Below are 24839 nucleotides of genomic sequence, written 5' to 3'. Positions count from 1 at the left end.
GTGGGGGGCTGACAAAAAGACAGGATTCTAGGCTTGTGGTCCCTTACACGTCCCATACGTTTAAATCTGACTCCGCATTCATTAGCAGACTTTGGAGTCACTGGTTTCTTTGTCTCCCTAACTGTAAACTCACAGTCTCAGGATACATCTTACTTAAGAAAGAAAGCATCTTTCTGACGACCAAGTTCTAAATTTCTTCTTGCTCCTTTCTGTCAACTCTCTCCCTAAAGTCCTGACACTGGCCCCAGTCCTTTGATTATTACCTTCTGGCATGCTATAAAGACATTTCATCTTGCATCTTTGCCTGTGACGATCTATTTCAATTCAACTTTTAGCAGCTTTGGGGGCTTTTTCTGCTTCTTAGTCTCCTAACCATGCCTACTTCACTGAGACAAATGCAGCTGCGACGCCAGAACTGGCCAGCTCTGCTTTCTCAGGGTTCACTCTTACAATTAATGTGCTGATAGCCAAAATGCTCCAGACATTACACGTGACAACAGGAATCTACTTGATGGTAAATAATCCATAGTCAATGGAGGTATACCGAAGAAGACAGATCTTCTCAGAATCATAGAGTCGCATAATGTTTATGCTGAAGCAGATCTTACAGATCTCTTCCAACCATCTCATTTTACAGACAAGGAAACTGAACTCTAAAGAGAGGAAGAGTCTGGCAGAGGTTGTAGATAAGAGTTATTTATGCCCTTTAAAAGTAAATTTGGTACTCAAGCCACTAATTTGAGAAAAAACAGATTTTTTACAGGGAAATGAACAGAGGGGAATAAAAAATTGGAACCCATATGGCTGAGAAGGAAGTGGAAAATCTTTGTGTGTGTGGTGGGAGGAAAGCACAGGAATGTTTAAAAAGGAAATTCATCAGAAAACTGTTAAGAAGGTAAGAATGAAAGCTAAAGGGTTTTATAGATTAACCGGGGCAGGAACTGAAAGGAACAATTTTAGAAATTGTGTTGGCTGAACACCTTGTAAAGCCAATGATGAAAAGGATATTTTTAAGGATAAGGAAAAGAATGATCTAGAGAAAAGCTCAGGGTGTTAAGGATGGCTTAAAAGAATAATTTGGGTGAAATCTTGGAAATGGCTGCTCTTTCCTTAAGGGAATTAGAGGTATCAGAGACACAGCTTAGCTTGGTGCAGAAACAGTGTGGGAATACGCTGTAATCAGACTTCTTTAAACAAGACAGAGATAACCAGGCATGGTTTGCAGACCTGGAACAATGTGAAACCCAAGCTTCCACATTCTCAGATGAAGGTAAATCTGACATCCTAAATGACTGGCTGAGTGTGAGATTTTGATGACCACACTTTCTTTGTGTAGACTGTGTTTTTTCACTCTTTGAAGTTGTTGGAGTTTGTTGTTCAGTCACTAGATAAGTCTTGTCCGACTCTTTACCACTCATGGACTGTTTGCATGCCAGGCTCCCCTGTCTTCCAATGTCTCCTGGAGTTTGCTCAAATTCATGTCCATTAAGTCGGTGATGCTATCAAACCATCTCATCCTCTGCTGCCCACTTCTCCTTTGGTTTTGAATCGTTCCTAGCATTCGGGTCTCTTCCAGTGAGTCAGCTCTTTGCATCAGATGGCCAAAGTATTGGAGCTTCAACTTCAGCATCAGTCCTTCCAATGATTAATCAGACTTGATCTCCTTTAGGGTTGGCTGGTTTGATGATTGGATCTCCTTGCAGTCCAAGGGACTCTCAAGAGTCTTGTCCAACACCACAGTTCAAAAGCATCAATTCTTTGGCCCTTAGCCTTCCTTATGGTCCAACTCTCACATCCACACATGACCACTGGAAAAACCATAGCTTTGACTATAGGCACCTTTGTTGGCAAAGTGATGTCTCTGCTTTTGAATATGCTGCCTAGGTTGGTCATAGTTTTCCTTCCAAGGAGCAAGCATCTTTTAAATTTATGGCTGCAGTCACCAACCACAGTGATTTTGGAGCCCAAGAAAATAAAATCTGTCACTGCTTCTACTTCTTCCCCTTCTATTTGCCATGAAGTGATGAGACCAGATGCCATGATCTTAGTTTTTTGAATGTTTATTTTTAAGGCAGCTTTTTCAGTCTCCTCTTTTACCCTCATTAAGAGGCACTTAGTTTCTCTCCACTTTCTGCCATTAGAGTGGTATCATCTGCATATCTGAGATTGTTGATGTTTCTCCTGGTAATCTTGATTTCAGCTTGTGATTTACCCAGCCCAGCACTTCACATGATGTGATCTGCATGTAAGTTAAATAAGCAAGGTTGTTGGAGTTTACTCAGTAGCAAATATGACAACAATAAAGAATCATTTGAGTGTTTACTAAAGTGAAAACAACATCAACAATTGGGAGTCTAAATTTGCTTTTAATAATGCCAGGACCAACGAACCATGGTAGGCAGCTTCAAGGTTATGATGACAAGGCTGATGCCTCACCTGCTTCAGAGGATGTATGTACTTTAGGGGGAAGAATGTACAGGAATCACCTACACTCTTTATTGAACATAGGAGACCACAGAGTGTCCAAACATGATTAAGTAAAATTGGGTGAGTTTACTGCTGCCTCTAAGTACCAAATAGCAGCTGAGAATGCAGAGCTGCCCTCTACCTCAACATGGCAACTCTGGGGACTTTGGATAAAGCAGGATCATCATGCAGGTGAGGCTGCTAATTTAGTCCTCAGGCGTCATTTTTTTTTTTTAATCTAATAGGTAAGATCATATCACAAGAAATTATAGACATAAGGAGCAATTTTTAGAAAGAGGAATTTCATCCATAACAACTATGTTAAAATCTCCACAAAACAGTCGGCAAAACAAGGAAAAGATAGGCTAGAGATATGAAGATGAATTATTCAGATTTACCAAGTGTCACTCAAGCTGTTTTGAAGATTCTCTCATTAATTTATTCACTTAGTTAATCATTAAATATCTACAAGGCGTTTGACAGGACAAAATAGAAGGACAACGTGTTTAACCTCAAGAAAACTAAAACTCTGGCAGCAAAAACTCTTTCCACTTAAATATCTATGGTGTAATACATGTTGTGGTGAGGTTGTAATTGACAGAGAAGAGGAAGTAAAGTGAGAGTCATCCCTCAAGGAGGTGACTTTTAAAGTAGGACCTAATGGAGAGAGGAATATTTGCAAGTCAAGTGAAGAAAGACATCCCAAATAGGTAATAGTGCATACAAACTCCTAAAGATATGAGTGTATAGCCAACTCACACATACATGAGAACATAAGACAACAGAGAGGCCACGAGAAATTGATGGGGATAGCGTTAATACATGCTGTTAAGAAATGGAATATCCCTATGGAAAAAAATAAAACTTAACCCCTACACACTGTACACAAGAAAGTAAATTTCTAATGGATAAAAGTTGAAAAGTTTAGAAGAAAGTATTTTAAAATATATGTACAACTTGAGATAGAGTAAAATATTAATGCACACACTATTGAAGAAAGCATAAAGCTGATTACATTCAAATTTTAAACCAGTGTTACACAAAAAGCACCATAAACGCTGTGTCTCTGCAGGTACTCCACGGTGGGAGAAAGCTTTTGCAAATCATGTAACAAAACAAATTGCTATCACAAAATTTTAAAGATACTTAAAAATGAGAAAACCACACACACACACATATCTCAATGGAAAAATAAATAGCAGGTATAAGTAAGTAATTCACAGAAAAGGGAAAAAAATGTCCTATAAATACATGAAAGTCTGCCTAGCCTCCCTCATAATCTGGGAAAACCACAATTAGATACAGTTTCAGACTTGTTTGGAAAAGCATAAAAAGTTTGATAGCAGATGTGAGCACGGGCACAGAGCAGTGGGATTCTCACACACTGGGACGAGTTAAAAATTATTTGGGGAACAACCTGGCAACTTATACCAAAACTGAAGATATCTCCTTTGCCTCATCGACTTCACCCCTCACTTCATATCTAGTGGCTATGCCCAAGGAGATGTGCCAAGGATGCAAACCGCAGCTTTTTTGGTTCAAGTGAAAAGCTAAGACAGACAAAGAAAAAGTAAAACATAAGTATTTATTAACAGCAACAGGTAGGCCATCCTCAATTATTCATATGAAACTCAAGAATCATCCAAATGGAAAGTTTTTCAAAAACCATGGTGTTTGCAACAGTCCTGTAATCGGTAGAGAGCATTACCCTGCCTACCTCAGGGACTGGGTTCTAAAGAAGAGCTCCTTGAGAGAGTCAGGTAGATTCTGCAGTACCTCTTACAACAGCCTCAAAAAGCATGGAGCATCTCTTCCCCCACACTGCTGTTTATCTGTGCAGTCAAAATGCCCATGTAGCTTTAAGAATAATAGACTCCGTATCTTGATGAGGGCATGCAAGATTCTGGAATCAGATTTGGGAACAGAAATACTGCTTTGAACACTCGTAAAATGCAGCCTTCCACAAATAGTGTCGTAAATGGAAACACTGGCTCTAGTGTCCGAACGCCTGTGGCAAAATCCTGGCTTCTGCTCAGGAGGAACGTAGCGTGTCCTTAAAAAACAGCTACTTTGCCAATGTCAAGTTTTTTTCACTTGTAAAAAGAGAGCAGCAGTTGCAAGATCCCAGAGGGTAGTTTGGGGGATTAAACAACCTATGATAGATAACCTATGCAGAATACTTAGCATGCTGCCTAGCTCATATAAGACCTCAAAAAATGTTACTGCCAACCAGCTGTATGAATTTAGATAAGTTTCTCAACCACTTAGAAACTCAGTTTCTTCCTATGCAAAACAATGATGAGAGTACTTCTCAGGATTGTTTTGAAGATTAAGTAAATTTAAGTATGCTTAATAGATAGTAAGAAATATTACACATATAATTATGGAAGCAACAGTTAGAACTGGACATAGAACAACAGACTGGTTCCAAATAGGAAAAGGAGTACGTCAAGGCTGTATATTGTCACCCTGCTTATTTAACTAATATGCAGAGTACATCATGAGAAACGCTGGACTGGAAGAAGCACAAGCTGGAATCAAGATTGCCAGGACAAATATCAATAACCTCAGATATGCAGATGACACCACCCTTATGGCAGAAAGTGAAGAGGAACCAAAAAGCCTCTTGATGAAAGTGAAAGTGGAGAGTGAAAAAGTTGGCTTAAAGCTCAACATTCAGAAAACGAAGATCATGGCATCCGGTCCCACCACTTCATGGGAAATAGATGGGGAAACAGTGGAAACAGTATCAGACTTTATTTTTTGGGGCTCCAAAATCACTGCAGATGGTGATTTCAGCCATGAAATTAAAAGATGCTTATTCTTTGGAAGGAAAGTTATGACCAACCTAGATAGCATATTGAAAAGCAGAGACATTACTTTGCCGACAAAAGTCCATCTAGTCAAGGCTATGGTTTTTCCTGTGGTCATGTATGGATGTGAGAGTTGGACTGTGAAGAAAGCTGAGCACCGAAGAATTGATGCTTTTGAACTGTGGTGTTGGAAAAGACTCTTGAGAGTCCTTTGGACTGCAAGGAGATCCAACCAGTCCATTCTGAAGGAGATCAGCCCTGGGTGTTCTTTGGAAGGAATGATGCTGAAGCTGAAACTCCAGTACTTTGGCCACCTCATGTGAAGAGTTGACTCATTGGAAAAGACTCTGATGCTGGGAGGAATTGAGGGCAGAAGGAGAAGGGGACGACAGAGGATGAGGTGGCTGGATGGCATCACGGACTTGATGGACGTGAGTTTGAGTGAACTCCAGGAGCTGGTGATGGACTGGGAGGCCTGGCGTGCTGCGATTCATGGGGTCACAAAGAGTCGGACACGACTGAGCAACTGAACTGAACTGGTACTTAGAATTACATATATAACTGTGTGTTAGTCACTCAGTCGTGTCTGTCCCTTTGTGACCTGTAATGAAAAGTGAAGCGTTAGTCGCTCAGTCATGTTCGACACTTTGCCACCCCATGGACTTGGACTGTAGCCCACCAGGCTCCTCTGTCCATGGAATTATCCAGGCAAGAATACTGGAGTGAGTAGCCATTCCCTTCTCCAGGGGATCTTCCTGACCCAGGGATCCAAACCAGGTCTCCTGCATTGCAGATGGATACTTTACCATCTGAGCCACCAGGGAAGTCATATAACTGTACAAATAATTATAATTGAATAGAATAGATTATAACTAACCAGTCCCCTGAGAAAGCAACCTCAAAGTACAAAAAAAGGGAATTCAAACTAATAGACCATGTGTGTGGAGCAATGAAGAACTTCAAAATTATTAAATTTAAGTTTTTAGTTAGGTTTTTCCAATATGCACTGCAATGGTCAACTAAAATAATGATCAACTAAAATAATATTGCAATGTAGCAGAATAAACAAACATGTGCTTTGATTCCTCATAAAGGACACTGGGGGTGGCTGTATGTGGTCTGAGCAGCAATACTGGTAAAGCAAGGGAGCCACAAAGAAAAGAAAAAAAATGGTCACTCTGAGGCTTTGATGATCTTTAATCCAGTCCAGACTGTAAAGAACTCCGAGAAATATATCTGTCTAAATGCGCTGAACCCAGCCAAGACTGCTTGGAGCAATGCTTTAATTACATTCTGATTAGAAAGACACTGCCTAGAAACAGATTCCAAATTAGGTGATTTTTGTTCTTCTGCAAGGCCTTCTAATATGGCTATCTATGATGCATATAAGCACAAGAAATAAAAGTTGCACTGCCTTTAAAATTTCTAAAATGCCTCGTCAGGGCACGGTGATATCACGGCAAATCCACTTCCCATCAGGTCAGCTTCATGGGCATGTAACCGTGGTTACAGAAGGACGGGGCTGGGGACCCATGTTCAACAGTCACTGCCTTGGGATTATTGAGAGTTTCATCTTTGAATCTGAGTTTGTAGGTGGAGTCTGATGGGACTGGGACACCTGGGGTGGGGCCGTGTGCTGAGAACCTCAGCTATCACGTGGTGCAGCCTCTTCACCTCCCAGGTAGGGGCTCTTGGCAGCCCAATCCCCACTCTCTGGGCCCTGAGTCCACCATACGTCACCTTCCTGCCCTGCTACCTTCACCACCTTCAACCAGTGGCAGAGTCGAGTACGTGGAGGAAAGCCTAAGCTCGACCAGTGCCCTCCACCCCTGGCAGGGCCCGGGACGTGCGGGGAAGTTCGGGATTAGGCGTGCCTGCAGCTCACTAGCCTGAGGGCGGGGTGTCATGGCGGCTGTCCTCATTCAGGCGTACCAGCACCACAAGGGCATCTGACAAGTGACCGGTTGCAGGGGAGGGGCTCTCTTACCCACTCGTGGTCAATGTACCCAGCGTGTCCTTCCATGGAGGTTGGACTCCCTCAGGGTCACCTGTCTCTCGTGGCTGGGGAGCTAGCAGGGAAGAGGGAGATTGATAAACTGGTCGGCTGGCTCAGACTGAGACCTCAGCTGCCTGGGAAGGTCTGCACTGACCCTGTTTTTCATTCAACTGCCTGAGGGAATTTAACTTAACATTAAAAATTTAATGAAAACACCATCAAGACAGTGATCTTGGTAGGAAAAAAAAAAAAAAGTACTTCTAGCAGGACTTTTTTTCCTAAATTTTTTACAAGAAGCCCCAAACTTCTGTCTTGCATTGGGCCCTGCAAACTGTTTAGGCATTCCTACTTCTGGTAGATGACAGACTTTCCTGAGCAATGGTGGGAGTGAAGAAGGCAACACGGAGGCTTGCTCTCCCTACCTTAGAGGAGGCGTTTCACTGGTCTGAATGGTAACAATTTCTGAGGTAAATCAAATATGACTTCAATACTGATCTCCATCAGCTTTCTCAAAAGAGTCCTTCAATGGCTGTTGGTCTATGGTTTTCAATTAAATTTCCATTCTGATTCATTTCTGTGATTGGTTCTTTGAAAGCACTTTGAAAGTGAAAGCAGACTTGTAATTCGTTATAACTCCATTGTGATTTTTTGGATTTTTAAGAGTGCAGCTTACTTTTGACTGTTTCTCTTCACATTTTTTCCTCTTTGGTGCCTCTTGTTTATCTTGTTGCAGCAGTGATAATATAGTCCATCTCATATGTAGGTGAAGCAGTTAAATTTGTAGAATTCCACAAAGTAACCCAACATCTGCCCTCCCAAATATTCTACTATTCCTCCATTAACGGCCTGATTCTTTGATTACAGAGTAGTCCCTGGTTATCATAAATGGTCTCCTCTTTTATGACTTCAAAGGATAGAGTGTCACATGAGTTGCTTTCTACAGGATTTTCATCTCAAAAACCCATGACTCAGCTGAGTTATAATGAAATTCCCCTAAAAGGAATTTTCTCCCAAATGTATTTTTTCCCCCTCAGATTGAATTTCTGCAGTTAATAAATATGAGATTTGAAATACCCATGATATTAAATACTTCCACTTGTATTTCTGGTTCTTAAAAAATCTTAGCAAGGTTTGCTTATTAAAGTACATTTGTTTTTGTCTTCTCCCTTTCTTTACCATATTAGCCATAGGCTTTAATGAAGGGGTTACAGGGGAGTCATATATTTTAACTAAATGTGCTGGAAAACTTTATTATTAAACTTCAGGTTTTATTGTCTTTAACCAGTCAGTGGTTGCAATGGAAAAGTTAGTAACCTGCTGAAATAGAAGAGGAAGAGCAAGCTGACAGGATTTGCTGATAGATTAAACATGAGGGATAAGAAAAACAAAGGGATATAAGGAAGATTCATAGGTATTAGGCCTGAGCAGCTTGAGCTGATAATGGTCCCCTTCATATGGGTGGAGAAAACTGGTAGGAGCTGGTTTGGTGTACAGCTCTGCTTCAGACTTGATGAACTTGAGATGTCCTTTAATACTAAGTGGAGAAGTCAAAGATGCAAGTCTGAATCAAAGTGAAGATCACATATAATACATAAATATGGAGCTAATCGCATTTAGGTTTTATGTAAAGTCCTGAATGCTGACGGGATTACCTGAAGTCCTTGCTCTTGAAGGAAACAGAAGGTCTGGGCTTGTGTTCTGAGGCATCTTAAAATCTCATAGGAGAATGAGAACTACAAAGAGTTCTCTGAGAAGTTGGATGAAAGCAAAGAGCCTATTGGGTCACCTGAGCCAACAGAAGAGGGTGTATCAATGTGTCAAATCTAAAGAGGAGCCAAGAAAGCTGAGGGAAGAAATGCCAACATGGGATGAACTGTATGGCAGTCAGGTGGCTTAGATGGTAAAGTATCGGCCTGCAATGTGGGAGACCCGGGTTCGATCTCTGGGTCAGGAAGATCCCCTGGAGAAGGGCATGGCCACCCACTCCAATATTCTTGCCTGGAGAATCCCGTGGACAGAGGAGCCTGGTGGGGTACCATCCATGGGATCACAAAGAATTGGACACAACTGAGTGATTAACAATTTACTTTTTTTCAGAAAAGAAACTTAAGTTGGGAAGAAAATATACATAACTCTTTCAAAAAAGTTTTTCTGTTAAGGGAACAAGAAAGGTAATGCTAACTGGCATTGAATTCAATTGTGTTAGCTATTACACACACACAAATAAACATAGACTTTACAGACTGAATTGTGTTTCCCCAGATTCATATGTTGAAGTCCTGAGTCCCAATATGATTGTATTTGGAAAGAGGGTCTTTTAAGGAGGTAATTCAGACTACATGAGGTCACAAGAGCAAAGCTCTTTTTCTATTAGAATGGTGTCCTTGTCCTTGAGAGTTCTCTCCCTACATGTACACATGCAGGATAGGCCATGAGGACACAGTGAGAAGGAAAAAATTCTGCAAGCCAGGAAGAGAGGGTTCATCAGAACTCAACCCTGATGGCACTTTGGACCTGGACTTCAAGCTTCCAGAACTGTAAGAAAAAGAATATCTGTTGTTTACTCCTCAAACTCTGTAGTATCTTACTATGGCAGTGTGAACTGACTAATATAGTAACTTACACAATATACTTTTAAAACCTTGTTCAAAATTAGTTTATATTGGTTTCATATTACCAAAATATTTTTCACTTTTCCACTGATCGGTTTTAACCAACTCATCCTCTAGATCACCCTCTATTTCCACAAATGTACTAATATTTAGCCATTTAGTCAGGTCAACATTTTCAGAGCCATCCTTGGTTACTCTCTTTTATAAACCACATGAAATCCATTAACAAAAAATCACACTAGTTCTACCTTCTAAATGTATTACAAATCTAACCACTGCTTTTCTCCTTCACCTCCATTTCTTTAGTTTTAGCTATGATTACCTGTCAGCTATAAAACCCTTTTAACTAGCGCCCCATATTCCACTTAAGCACCACTGAAGTCTGTTCTCCTGTAGGAACCCAAATATTTCATCTAAAATATGAACGAAGTCTTGCCTTACCTCTGCTCTCAACATTTAAGTGGTTTTCCCTTCTCACAGAATAAAATCCAAAGTTCTTTTCATAGCCACAAGTCTGCCGTAATCTGCCCCTTGGCTATTTCTCTATATCAGGTAAATATTTTTATACAACAAACAACCTAAACATTCAATAGCTTAAAATAATACTTATTATCACTTAAGTGTCTATGGCTTGGCTAAGAGTTGACCAGTCCAGGCTGGGCTCAACTGGAACTGCTTGACTAAATGAATCTGCTCCTGTATTTACTAGAAGGCCAGCCCAGGCTACTCATCTCACAGTACTAACAGATGTGCAGAAGGAAAAAACAAGCAAAGACTCATAAGGCTTAGATTCAGAACTGGTGTACTGTCACTTCTACTTTGTTCTATTGACCAAAAGCAAGTCATACGGCTAAATGCAAAAATCTCTCTAAAGGAAGAAATTGCAATACCACACAACACAAGATATGCATATGAGGAGGAATAAGGATTGTGTTAGATAGCACCATCTACCACACACTCCAATCCATTTTCCTGGCTTGCTTTCTTTCACTCACTTGACTTCAAGACTCACATTTGCCAATCAAGGTACCATCTCAAGGCCTTTGAACTTGTGCTTCCTTCAGCTTGGGATACTCTTTGTGTAAATTATCATATGACTTTTGCTGTTTTAGCTTCCCAGGTGGCACTAGTGGTAAAGAATCCACCTGCCAATGCAGGAGATGCAAGAGACACAGGCTCAATCCCTGGGTCTGGAAGATCCCCTGGAGAAGGAAATGGCAACCCACTCCAGTATACTTTCCTGGGAAATTCCATGGACAGGGTCTGGCGGGCTATAGTCTATGGGGCTGCAAAGAGTCAGTCATGACTCAGTGAGATCTTAAGTTTATTCTTTTAATTCACATCTCTGCTAAAATATAATACTCTCAAAGTTTCGCATGACTAGGACTTAGCAAATTATGACCCAGTTCTTGCCTACTGTCTCTTTTTATAATTAAGTCTTATTGGAACACAGTCATGCCCAATCATTGATTTATCAATGACTGGTTACACACTGGAATAGCAGTTCAGTAGTTAGTTGTCTCAGAAACTATGCTAGAAATCTTAAAAATACTTACTACCTGGCCTTTTCTAGAAAAAGCTTGCCAAATCCCTGCTCTATCCCATTGGCTTGCTTAGTTTTCTTCTTGTTGATTATTATATAACATTAATTTGTATTTATTTACCTGTTTATGATTGAGCTCCTTCACTAGTGTATAAGATTTTCCAGGAAGAATTTTGTCATATTTACTGCTGTATTGATAGTTCTAGAATTATACCACATACTCAGACCCATATTCTCATCTCCTTTAAGTCTTTGTGTTAATGCACTTCCCAGAAAAGTCTCTCCTGACAATCACAGCACCCCAGGTCCTCTTCCTCTGCCTTATACAATGTCTTTATTTTATAGAACTTATTACTTTCTTATGTATTGCCTAACTTTACTGCTAATGTCTGACTCCCCAGGAAAATGTAAATTTTCTAGGGGCAGAAATCTGTATCTGAAATACTTCCTTGATTCAAAGCCAGGCATATAAGAATTACTCAACCAATATCTGTTGAATAATTGAACAAATGAAGATAACTTCTTAGGAATCAAGTTAAAATCTTTAAATTTTAGGGAATAAAATGATAGGAGAATAAAACAGTAATTTTCTTCAGAGTTGAGAAAAACCTCTAAATGAGACTCAAGGAAGTCATCCAGCCCTCCCATGTAATGAGGCTTCTTTGTCATAGAACGTATGAGCCTAACGGCATGTGGATCTGGCTTGTTTAAGTTGTTAAGGCCTTTTCTGAAAGGCACGCTGCCCATCACCATCAGGGAGAATAGAAAATGACACCAAATAGCTGTGTTTAAAGCCCTCTTGAGAACCTATATGCAGGTCAGGAAGCAACAGTTAGAACTAGACATGGAACAACAGACTGGTTCCAAATAGGAAAAGGAGTACGTCAAGGCTGTATATTGTCACCCTGCTTATTTAACTTATATGCAGAGTACATCATGAGAAATGCTGGGCTGGATGAAGCACAAGCTGGAATCAAGATTGCCGGGAGAAATATCAGTAACCCCAGATATGCAGATGACACCACCCTTACGGCAGAAAGTGAAGAGGAACTAAAAAGCCTCTTGATGAAAGTGAAAGAGGAGAGTGAAAAAGTTGGCTTAAAGCTCAACATTCAGAAAACGAAGATCATGGCATCTGGTCCCATCACTTCATGGGAAATAGATGGGGAAACAGTGGAAACAGTATCAGACTTTATTTTTGGGGGCTCCAAAATCACTGCAGATGGTGATTGCAGCCATGAAATTAAAAGACACTTATTCTTTGGAAGGAAAGTTATGACCAACCTAGGTAGCATATTCAAAAGCAGAGACATTACTTTGCCAACAAAGGTCCATCTAGTCAAGGTTATGGTTTTTCCAGTGGTCATGTATGGATGTGAGAATTGGACTGTGAAGAAAGCTGAGCACTGAAGAATTGATGCTTTTGAACTGTGGTGTTGGAAAAGCCTCTTGAGAGTCCTTTGGACTGCAAGGAGATCCAACCAGTCGATTCTAAAGGAGGTCGGTCCTGGGTGTTCATTGGAAGGACTGATGCTGAAGCTGAAACTCCAATACTTTGGCCACCTCATGCGAAGAGTTGACTCATTGGAAGAGACCCTGATGTTGGGAGGGATTGGGGGCAGGCGGAGAAGGGGACGACAGAGGATGAGATGGCTGGATGGCGTCACTGACTCTATGGACATGAGTTTAGGTAAACTCCGGGAGTTGGTGAGGGACAGGGAGGCTTAGCGTGCTGTGGTTCATGGGGTCACAAAGAGTCAGGCACGACTGAGTGACTGAACTGAAAGTCCCTCTATTAGATAACCCGCTTACTTTGCTGTTTAGTCACTAAGTTGTGTCCAACTCTTTTGTGATCTCATGGACTGTACCCTGCCAAGCTCTCAGTCCATGGGATTTCCCAGGCAAGAATACTGGAGTGAATTGCCATTTCCTTCTCCAGGAGATCTTCCCGATCCAAGGGTTGAACCCATGTCTCCTACATTGGCAGGTGAATTCTTTATTACTGAGCCACCAGGGGAGCCCATCCTGCTTACTAGCTCTCCTTAGTTGGCATATTTCAGAGAAGAAGAAACTTCCTTTTTTACTTCAAGGTAGAGGAAAACTGTAACAGAATTTCACCCAAGATTTATGTCTCCAGGGAAATAATAACAAAAACTGGGGGAGGTCAGAACACTCCTCTGCCCTTGTTAGAATGTTAGACAGTCATGAGAACAAGTTTTCTGCATTTTCTGTGGTCTCATTCCTCATTCCTAGAGTGAGCAAAGCCAGCTGTGGAGTGAGACTCATTCAGAAAATGAAGATTTTTGCCTTCAGGAGAATGGAAGCAATTCAGGTAATATCTATGTGTACAGAGATGAGTTGGAGTGAAAGGAGGGCTGTCATTCATTTGCAGAGGCTTCAGTGGGGGGAATATCCAGGAGTAGCTGCCTTGTGTCTGGATGCCCAGTAGATTCGGCCCATTTCCCAAAGGTGAGAGAAAGAGGAGGAGATGGAAAGGCTTAGGTCACTCAGTCTGGTGGAGTAAATAGCCACTTGGTGGGGAGATTATTGACAGTATTTTTATCATTCCTGCTTTAGCAGATGCATCTCATACTCTGCCACATCCACTTGCCCTTAATGCTTAGAGGTGCAGTAACACAACTTCCAATTGCAGGACCTGATCTTCTTTGCCTAACATGCTTCTCCTGCTACAAGAATCTGCTTGGCCACTGGCACAGACCAGAAGTGCATGGGAATTAAATCCCCAGGAGCAGCCCTTAAGCAATGACTGACAAGAGCTGGTTCCGAAATACCCTAACTCCCTCACCTCCTCACCCCCATCCCAGTAGGTTAACACCAGGGCTGTGTATTTAGCAAGGACCTCCAGAGTTTTCCCACTGAGATCAAGCCACAGTCCCTGCTTTGGTGACATTTATTGGCTGTCTTCACTTCCCTGTCTTACCTCATCAGCACCCACCCACTCAGGGCTTAGATAAACTGCTTGTTCTCAAGTTATGGTGTCAAGGTCTGCTTCTGGGAAAAGCCTCAACTCAGAAACATGCATTTCCAATTCATGCTTAACGTTAATTCCCTAGCCAGACTTAAATGTGATCATCTTTTATTTCACATATGGGGGGAACATGTTCACCTTAAAAGCCACATCTTATCCTTCAGTAGTAAACCTTTAGGAAAATTTAGTATTAATCTTTTAGTAGCTTTCTTATTATTGTTACCAGTGAACATGCTATGGCAACCTGAAAGAACTAACAATATATTTATAAGTACATTGATATTTAGATTTTTACATAATAAAATATTTTGAGATCTGATAGTCCTTTTATAAAATCCAAGGCCTTTGTTTCATACATGGAAACATCTTAGATGGTTACAAAGTTTGCGAAGAGACTTACCAAAGGTATCACTGCTATTTGGCTTTACAGGTGAAACCACAGGTTAAATTCAGATCTTCCCATAGAATTAATTACTTAATGCCTAGGCAAGTGCTCTGTGTTCATCCTTCTCTTCTAGGTTTTCCCACTTGCGCCTGTTTTGACTATCTTGTAAAGTATGTATTTTTGCTCAGTTTGGGAGAGGGAAGTCTGTCTTGATTTCTGTCCTCCTTACAAACAGTCGAGTAGGCTTCTATTTTGCAGTTTCTGTTGTCCTGAATACCCAGGGTCATTCCTTTCCGGAAAGAGGAAACGTCCTTACTTTCTCTCTCTGCCAGTTTCTGCAGCCACTAGCTGCAGAGGCAGTCATCCTCGTGTTGTAGCAGAATTAATAATTTGCCTCTTGGGACTTGTGAGAGACTCTTGCCGCCTAGATCAGTGCATATGGCTGAGGCACTTGTATATTTTTGCTCCATCCTTGCCTTAGGCTCAGTTTTTAGAGCTCTCCAGAGACAATAAAGCCCACACATCCTATGGGCCTGGACCCTGTGGCAGCTCTGATCCACAAGTACGGGTGTAGATGTGTCCATGTGCTACAAACGGAAGGCCCAGGCAGCTGGGCCTCATCTGGTAGAACCCCAGGCTGCCCTGGCCTCCTGTATTGGCCGGGGTCAGACTTCATCCAGCTAGGCCTGGCCAACATCATGCCTGCCTCAGTGGGAGACTCAGGGACTTTCACATGACAGGCTGCCCTACTGAGTTCACAGGGATTCTGGCTTCCCAGAGGGCTGGTTAACCCAATCCAAAGTACTACTCCCATGAGTTTTGAGTAAAAAGAGTTTTTTGTGGGCAGTCTTTGAATGAGGCATTGAGCACAAGCATTCTGCTTATTCTAGAGACAGGGCATCAAAGCAGAGAAAGTTTAATGATGTTCCTAGAATTAATTATGTTACCATGAGTAGATTTGAAAAATATAAAATCTAACCTCTTAATTTCATTTTACCTGGAGGTTTTGTTTTACTACTATGTCCTTTTTTGTTTGTTCTTTTTTTTTACCCAAGGTTATTTGTAGGGAGATGTATAATGGTTAATTTCTTCCTAAAGAATAATTCATTCAGGGCAGTAGATGCTGCATACATCTGCGAAGCTTTTAAGTATCTCATGCATTATGTGGCCCAAATGGCTACATTAGAAAAAAAAATCCCAATTAGTGAAATTTAAATATGGAATTTCTTTGAATTGCATTTCTCCTTTCATATGTTACAACATTCTGATCAATGGCACCAAAAAGCAAGAGGTTTCTCTTATTGCTATATATTTTTATTTTCCTCCAAATATCAATGCCACATCAACTGTTAATCTGAAAAACCTCATTTAATGTCAGCTTGCTCACAGTTATGAAAATTCAGGTAATGTATTCCTGTTACTAATTGTATTTGAGAAAGTGTTATTAATTTCATATATCAAGTTCGTAGTGGCCATCTGTTCCCTCCGAACTGCTGCGTCTCCCTCCATCTGCCCTGTTTTTCTTCTGCTAATCGGGTGGCAAGGGCTCAGATGATCGGGAAGTTTCTCTCTGACTTTTGATTTGTCAGTCATCATCAAGCCAGCTGTGCATTTGTAACAGACTCCTCCGACGGGTGGTGGTGAATTTAAATCTGTCTGGTTTTCTTTCTTTTTTTTTTTTTAATAAAACTTTTTTGTCAAAAAATGTTTAAAGGAAGCCAGATTGTATTTTCTACACTGTAAAATGTGCTTTGCTGCCACTAATTTGGCTGCATCTGCACTCTCATGAATATAGATGAAGGTACATGGCCAGGATATTATTAGGGACTGCAGCAAGCAGGGAAGAATTTTAAATGCAGCAAGATACCATAGTTTAGATTTCTGAGAACATTAGGACAAACTAACAAGAAACTGCTGACATTTGCTAGCTTTAAGTTCAAGATGAGTTTTTGAATCTTAAACACAAAGATTCTTCTTTGAATATTTTTGCTGGTATATGACTGGGCCAGGGAAAGAAAGAGGTTATGAGGAAGATTCTAGGAGGCTATTTTAAAACTAGAAAGTTTTCATTTCAAATTTCTTCACCTTCTCTCCCAAAAGTCATGAACTAGAGTCAGTGTGCAAATGACTTTGTTTGAGCTATCTCATAGCTGAGCAGGACATTAGCTAACATCATGACTTTTAAGTAACTTGGACATTCTGTGGGAAAGATATTAAGCTTCCAGATTTGGGGATGTGAGGATTAACTTAAAATACCAATTATTTATTGTTTGTGATTATTTATTATATTTTTAGTGCTCATAACAGGTTATTTATAACAAATGTTTATGAAAATCTCTTTCAACTCTTCTGATAACCACTTTTACCAAAGTCCAATAGATAACAGGAGTACTCAGATGTTAATGATGATTGAAGTGTTATTTTGCCATCAAAATAATTCAGGATAACTTGATATAAAAAATATTCAACTTGTATTCAATAAACATGTACCAAGAATGCATATTTAGCAACAGAAAGGAAATCAAACTATGGGACAATAACTGTCCTCAAGAAACCTAATACAGTATATAAAGCACTCTATTACATTTCCAGGTGTAGTTAGTAGTAAATAGTAAAGGAACAGCGGCCAAATAAAAACACATACAAATCTTAAGAATAAATACTTTTAATTTCATTAGCTCTAAAACAAAGCAAAGGCTTCTAATATTGATTACATGTTTAGTTAATATTTCTACATTAAAAATGAAATTCTTCAAGGATTGTCACCCTTCAGTTCAGTCACTCAGTCTTGTCTGATTCTTTGTGACCCCATGGACTGCAGCATGCCAGGCTTCCCTGTCCATCACCAACTCCTGGTGCTTGCTCAAACTCACGTCCATCGAGTCAGTGATGCCATCCAACTATCATATCCTCTGTTGTCCCCTTCTTCTCCTGCCTTCAATCTTTCCCAGCATCAGGATCTTTTCCAATGAGTCAGTTTTTCCCATCAGGTGGCCAAAGTATTGGAGCTTCAGCTTCAGCATCAGTCCTTCCAAAGAATATTCAGGACTGATTTCCTTGAGGATGGACTGGTTGGATCTCCTTGCAGTCCAAGGGATTCTCAAGAGTCTTCTCCAACACCACAGTTCAAAAGCATCAGTTCTTTGGCACTCAGCTTTCTTTATAGTCCAACTCTCATATCCATACATGACTACTGGAAAAACCATAGCTTTGACTAGATGAACCTTTGTCAGCAAGGTAATGTCTCTGCTTTTTGATATGCTGTCTATGTCGGTCATAGCTTTTCTTTCAAGAAGCAAGAAAGCTTCTTGGCTTTCATGGCTTCAGTCAGCATCTGCAACAATTTTGGAGGCCAAGAAAATAAAGTCTGTCACTGTTTCCATTGTTTCCCCATCTATTTGCCATGAAGTGATGGGACTGGATGCCATGATCTTAGTTTTTTGAATGTTGAGTTTTAAGCCAACTTTTTCACTTTCCTCTTTCACTTTCATCAAGAGGCTCTTGCTTTTTTTTTTTTTTTTTAAGAAAACTGCTTAAAATAGTACAGTTAAGAGAAAACTAGGAATTTACATTATAAAGGACAAAGAGTCTATGCCATAAAGCTTCTTATGGGAATTTTGTCCCTGAAAAAGATATGTTGAGTCTTAATCCCCATATCTGCAAATATGATCTTATTTGGAAATGGGGTCTTTGCATATGTAATCAAGTTAAAGCTGAATTAGGTTGGGCCCTAATCCAATGTACCTGGGGTCTTTATAAGAAGAGAAGAGACACAGAGAGAGAACACTGTGTGACAATAAGGTCAGAGACTGGATGGTGCTTCTAAAGTCAAGGATACCCAGCATTGCCCGCAGCCACCAGAAGCTAGGAAGAGGCAGAGGATTCTGTTCTAGACCTTTGCAATCCTCTAGTTCCCCAAACTGTGAAAGAGTCCATTTCTGTTGTTGTAAGCCACCAAGTTTAGGGCAATTTGTTACCATAGTTTGAGGAAACAAATGCAATATTGTATTGAAATTTAAAGAACAAAAACAAAAATGACCGGTTTTCTCTTTTTTTTTAATTTTCAAAACTCATGTTTAATTTTAACATAGGGAGTCAAAATCTTTATGTTTCTCAGCATCATGAAGCAGAGCACCCAAAGACATTTTAAAATTTTCAAAATCATTCTCCTCTGAAAATATTACTTTTATCACAATAAAATAATTGTAAAATTGTCAAGTATTTTCAAGTTCCCATAGTGACATGAGATGTAAATTACTTCAAGAAGCAAGAAGAAACTAATTTTTTTGCATTCAGTTCAGTTCAGTCACTCAATTGTGTCCGACTCTTTGCGACCCCATGAATTGCAGCACGCCAGGCCTCCCTGTCCATCACAAACTCCCGGAGTTCACTCAAACCATAACTTATTTAAGCTCTTCTGTTGTATAAATGATTTTTGTTTTTTACTTTTCCCCCATGTATTTTACTAGGGATGCTACTACCAAGCCAGAATCTAGTTTTAATTTTTTTTACACATCTTTTGATATCCTTTGTGAAAAACCACTTTGCATCTCTGTTTCTCTACTTTAAAAAGAAATGAGATGTCAATATACACCTCAATTCAAAAGAACTGATTGTTTCCAGACCTGCCCAAATCTTTAAGAACAAAAAAAAAAAAGAAAAGAAAACTTAATCTAAACATCTTCCTTGCTTCTTGTTAGGTCTGTTCTCAGATCTTTCTCTTTATGCCCATCAAAAAGTCCCCAGAGACCCTGTGATAGCCTGTCCCCTTATTATCACCTAGGTCTGGATGTTTTCCAATTCATTCAGATCAGTTTTTTAAACTATCTTTTAATTGAAGTACAGTTAATTTACAATGTTATATTAGTTTCAGGTGAAAAGCAAAGTGATGGTTTTATATTCAGGTTTAGAACATAATTATATATTCTTTTTCAGATTCGTTCCCATCATAGGTTATTGCATGGTATTTAATATAGTTCTCTGTGCTACACAGTAGGTCCTTGTTTTTTATCTATTTTATGTATGCTGCTAAGTCACTTCAGTCATGTCTGACTCTGTGCGACCCCATAGACGGCAGCCACCAGGCTCCCCCGTCCCTGGGATTCTCCAGGCAAGAACATTGGAGTGGCTTGCCATTTCCTTCTCCAATGCATGAAAGTGAAAAGTGAAAGTGAAGTCGCTCAGTCATGTCCGACTCTCAACGACCCCGTGGACTGCAACCCACCAGTTTCCTCCGTCCATGGGATTCTCCAGGCAAGAGTACTGGAGTGGGTTGCCATTGCCTTCTCCGATTTTATGTATGCTGCTGCTAAGTCGCTTCAGTCGTGTCTGACTCTGTGTGACCCCATAGAGGGCAGCCCACCAGGCTCCCCCGTCCCTGGGGTTCTCCAGGCAAGAAGATTTTATGTATAGTAGTGTCTATATGTTAATCTCGAACTGTTGACATCAATTCTTAGGAGCTCTGCAGAGCTGTACTCCTCCACATTGTCTAAATGTTGCTCTTTCTTTACCACCTTGCTAATTAAAGTGTAGTCCAGGGACTGGAAGCATCAACATCACACAGAAACTCGTTAGGAATGACTAACAGGCCAGGGTCTCAGACCCCAGAATCAGAAGAGCGTTTCTGACAGGTTCTCCACGTGAGTCCGACATACCCTACAGTTTGAGAAACAGTTCTACACGACACATTATTGCTTTTCCCTGTAAATCTCCAAAGCAGTATCTTACACAACCTCTTCCTAGTTTCATAACAGTTTTCTTCCCTTTTAATTATGTAAACCAAAATCTTGCAATATTTGGAGAATCGGTGTATGAACAAAAAGGATGGAAAAAGACCCCAAATCATAGGTACGTGCTACAGCATTGTACCATTGATGTTTTCCTAGCATACCATGTTGATACCAAGACCTTGGAACATCCTTCATGATAATAATAGAATACATGTTTACGCAGAAGGGAAGACCAGATCCCTTTAAATGATACTTCTGTTTCCTTTCGCTAGGTAGATAATGAAGTAGATCCACTTTTCCCATGACACTGGGCTGCCTGATATTTTGCTGTGTTACATGACGTGCTTCAGCATGACTAATACATCCCAGCTGGTCTCAACAGCAGGAAAATGTGTCGTGGGGGGCGGTGGGGGGGTGGTGGCATGGTTAGGAAGCTACGCATGTGCAGGCAGAAGACGCTCTGTTGTGTCTGTGATTAGAGTTGGGGGTGGGATGGGAAGAAAGAATGAATGAAAAGGGGGAAAATGAGGAAATCCCAGGAGTTCTGGAGACTTGAAATATTTCAAGCTGTCATTTACCTTTGCAAAGTTGTGGTGGGTGACTGTGTTTACAGGCTGTGGATCTGTAAACAGCACATGTGCAAACCGTTAGCTATTGTTTTGAAAATGACAGTATGGCCAATAATTTCAATTTCAGTGTTTGAGCGTGAACCAGATGACGCTATGTTTTATTTAAAACTGGGCCTGTATCATGGAGGGTGGAAACATGTACCTCTTAAACACTTTTATATTGTGTAGTGTGCCATATGTTGCCTGCTTTCAGGTTTTTAAAGTGATGCCTACTGCCTAAAGGTAGCTTGTTTCAGGATTATAATCCGCATCTTGCTTGAGGGCAGAAACGAACCCATTAGTTTAACAGCACACTAATGGGATCGGTATAAAGGTGTTAATTCTATTCAGTCTTCCTTAAGGGTTAGGTTGAATGGTAGTTTGGCAAGTGAGAAAGAAAAGTAGAGAATCACCATGAGAAGTAGGAGGCCATACAAAATATGTGGTCAATATATATTTTAAGTGGTCTCCTTCCCACCAAAAAAAAAAAAAAAAAGCCAATCTTGATAGCTAGATGAAGTCTTTTTTTTTAGTCATATATTATAAAATAAACCTCCCTTATTATGTAATTTTAGATGGAAACAATTTTCTTGCTACCTATGTATTTTCAGTTAAGGCAAGTATGCATGCTAACATGCACACTTTTCTTTACTGAAGATATGGAAGTAGCAAGAAAATTGGGTGTATGGGCTTCCCCTGTGGTTCAGTGGTAAATAATCCGCCTGCAATGCAGGAACTACAAGAAACACAGGTTCGATCCCTGGGGTAGGAAGATTCCCCTGGAGGAGGGCATGGCAACCCACTCCAGTATTCTTGCCTGGAGAATCCCCATGGACAGAGGAAACCTGGCAGGCTCAGGCCATTGGGTCACAAAGAGTCGGACACAACAGAAGCAAGTTAGCACGGAGGCACATCCAGGTTGTATATTCAAGAAAGAGGTTGGACACATACTCTAGCTGCGTATTTGACTTTTGGTGAGATCTGGGCTAGCTGTAAAAGATCTTTGCCACCTCAGAACACTTTTAGAAGTGCTTATCCGATGTCAGCTGAGCAAGAACGGCACCAACTCTGAAGTGACATCCCCTGGCTGAAGGCTGTTCCACTGTGTGGTCCTTGACCCTTTAGGGGTGTGAGGCCGCGTTCTGTGTAGTGAAGATCTGGGCAGCGGGACAGAAGCCTGAGTGGGTGAAGCCTGCCCCATGACTTGATAAAGGTTATTCAACGTTCTGTTTTTTACTTAGAGAAATGTTTCTCTAATCTTCAAGACTCCAAGGCTTGAAGTCCTAGATAATTGTTGATCCTGGCCTGATTTCGCAAGTATTTCAACCCTGAGATCCAGTTCTGTCTCCCTCAGAGGAGGCAGACGTTAAGCCCCTTGTGATCGTTCCACCTTGCTAAGTAATCATCCAAATACTATTACCACTTAATTCGCTTAATATTAGTGTCCATGTTAAACCAATATCTTCCTTTTTTCAAAAAAAAAAATTGACAGTTTATAACAGGATTTCTTATCTGGTAATAACTATCTAGGTTTATTTGAAAAGCCCTCTCTTGTTAGCTTAAGAAATAAAACCCAGCAATGAGAGACGATTAGGCATCCCCCCAGGTGGGGTTCAGACAGTTTCTTCTTTGTGTTTGCCTGTCTTCTTTTGTAAGATGTGACCAGGGAAGAGATTAAGTTCTCCTCAGCTGGCGGGCCGAGGGTGTGGCTCTTTACTATTCTGGCTAACAGATGGTGAGAAACCAACAGGTGCACCCAGATCGGTGCACCAAGCCTTTTACATCTGCCTGGTACACAAACAGTGTGCTCACTGCCACGCCCCCCACGCCAGCTGGGGCCTTGGCTGCTACCAAGCCCGGCCCCGGCAAGGTGCAGAGAGATGGAGGCCCGTGACCTTTGACTGTTAACCTACGGATACGATGTGCTTTAGAGGGTAAGCAGGGCGAGAATGCTTTGATCTGAATGGTAGGCAGTGAAAACAGACACCAAGGGTGCGGATCCTGAGGTGACGTGAGATAGCAGGCAGGTTTGCTCACAAAACCCTCTTTTCAGGATATGACAGCTTCTCTCATCAGAACCAGAGGTCTCACTTGTCACAAGGACACTGGCCTGCGTTTATTGCCACTCTGGGAAATTGTTGTTGGAGGGCTAAACATTCTTGAATAGGAACAACCAGGGAATCACTGAGATAATTCTGTTTGCAACAACTAACCTTCAGTGTGCTTGCTGTGTGCACTGTTCTGCCTGCGTTATCTCATGGCATCCTTCCAACAGCTCAGAAGGGCGTGCACTGTTTCTAGTCCCATTTTACAGTGGAGAAACCAAAGCACAGAGAGGCCAAGTGATTGACAACTGGAGAACAGAGTCGGGACTTCCAGACTCAATATTATTTAAATATCTGTTCATTGAGTCTACTATGTGGCAGCACAGGCCTGTGAGCAGCTCTCCAAACCAAGCTGGCCTGACCCCAAAGCCCTTGCATTTAACATTTGTGTGGGGTACTCGAGCATCATTTGGCTTTAGAGCGCTATCTACTTGAAGGTAGATAGAAAGGAAAAAAAAAAAAAAAAAACGTACTTGGGGTAAATACAAGTCACCATGTCGCACGTTAAATCCATCTTGAAAGGACTGGTTTTTGTTTCGTTTTGCTTTGGTTTTGGTCTGATTACCAAGGTCCTTATGTCAAATAAAAGAAGGTCATGTCCCCATGATGTTTTACTAATCCTCATCATTAACCTTATCTAAAGCCAAAGAATTCTCTCTTCTCACCTTTTTTTTTTTTTAAACAGAGGCGGGAAATTACACAACTATCTCCTGGGTCACACCATTCTTTACTGTCAAACAGGAACTGAAACTCCAATTTCTTGATTTCTTACCTTGATTCAAAACTATTTTTCCATACTGGATTGTTTCATTTCCATGTATTTGCTCGCCTTGCTAAAGGATTGGTGGCAGTGCCTGTAACAGGCTAGCTGCCACCTCCAGCTTCAGCTGTGAGTGCACACGAGCCTGCTGAGTGAAGAGAAAACACAGTAGGGCCACATTTAATCATCCTGGTTTCTACCCGTCATCAGGTAACGAAACACACAAGGAGCAGATTGCCTGATTCGAAAGTCTGGAAGAGCAAATGGACTGAAGAACACCATCTTTCACACAAGGCTTCAGGAGAGTCCCAGCACCCCTCTGGACACATGACACATGACGGTACAAGGTTTAGAAAAGGAAAATCTGTCCCATATCTTTATTGTCAATTAGTGTTCACATGCAGAATGCTACAGGGATTGTTGAAAACAACTAGTTTTCATTACCTATATGTCAGTCACTGAAGTGCTTTATATGCGTGTTATCATTTCATCTCCCTAAAAACACTATAATGTTGGCACTAAAACTGACTCATTTTACAGACGAGGAAATAAAGCTTTACTATGCTTGAGTCACTGGTATAATGTCTCACAACTGGTAATTATATCTTTGCATGATTTTGGTTATTTGGCAATCATCCCTTTGGACTGTAAGTTGTATAAGGACAGAGATTGTGTCTTTAGATGCCTCTATTCAACAAACCTAGATGGCATATTAAAAAGCAAAGACATCACTTGGCCAACAAAGGTCCACATAGTCAAAGCTATGGTTTTTCCAGCAGTCATCTGCAGTTGTGAGAATTGGACCGTAAAGAAAGCTGAGCACCAAAGAATTG

The 24839-nt window shown here is 40.8% G+C and overlaps 1 long non-coding RNA gene across 1 annotated transcript in view; it reads left to right on the top strand.

Annotated features, from left to right (window-relative positions):
• The window catches only part of LOC147359027 (uncharacterized), a 38779-nt gene extending 14204 nt beyond the window's left edge, over positions 1-24575 (top strand). Inside the window, exon 2 of the long non-coding RNA XR_015140139.1 lies at positions 24217-24575. This is a non-coding gene — a long non-coding RNA (uncharacterized LOC147359027). The remainder of the gene's footprint in view (positions 1-24216) is intronic.
• The last annotated feature ends 264 nt before the right edge of the window (positions 24576-24839 follow it).

Source organism: Bos grunniens, chromosome 14 (genome assembly GCF_055505025.1).
Source record: "Bos grunniens cultivar Pamir isolate PY7600 chromosome 14, Bosgru_T2T1.0, whole genome shotgun sequence".
In the NCBI taxonomy this organism is placed as follows: domain Eukaryota; kingdom Metazoa; phylum Chordata; class Mammalia; order Artiodactyla; family Bovidae; genus Bos; species Bos grunniens.
Note: the sequence above shows the minus strand (reverse complement) of the source record. Positions and strands in the feature narration are given on the sequence as shown.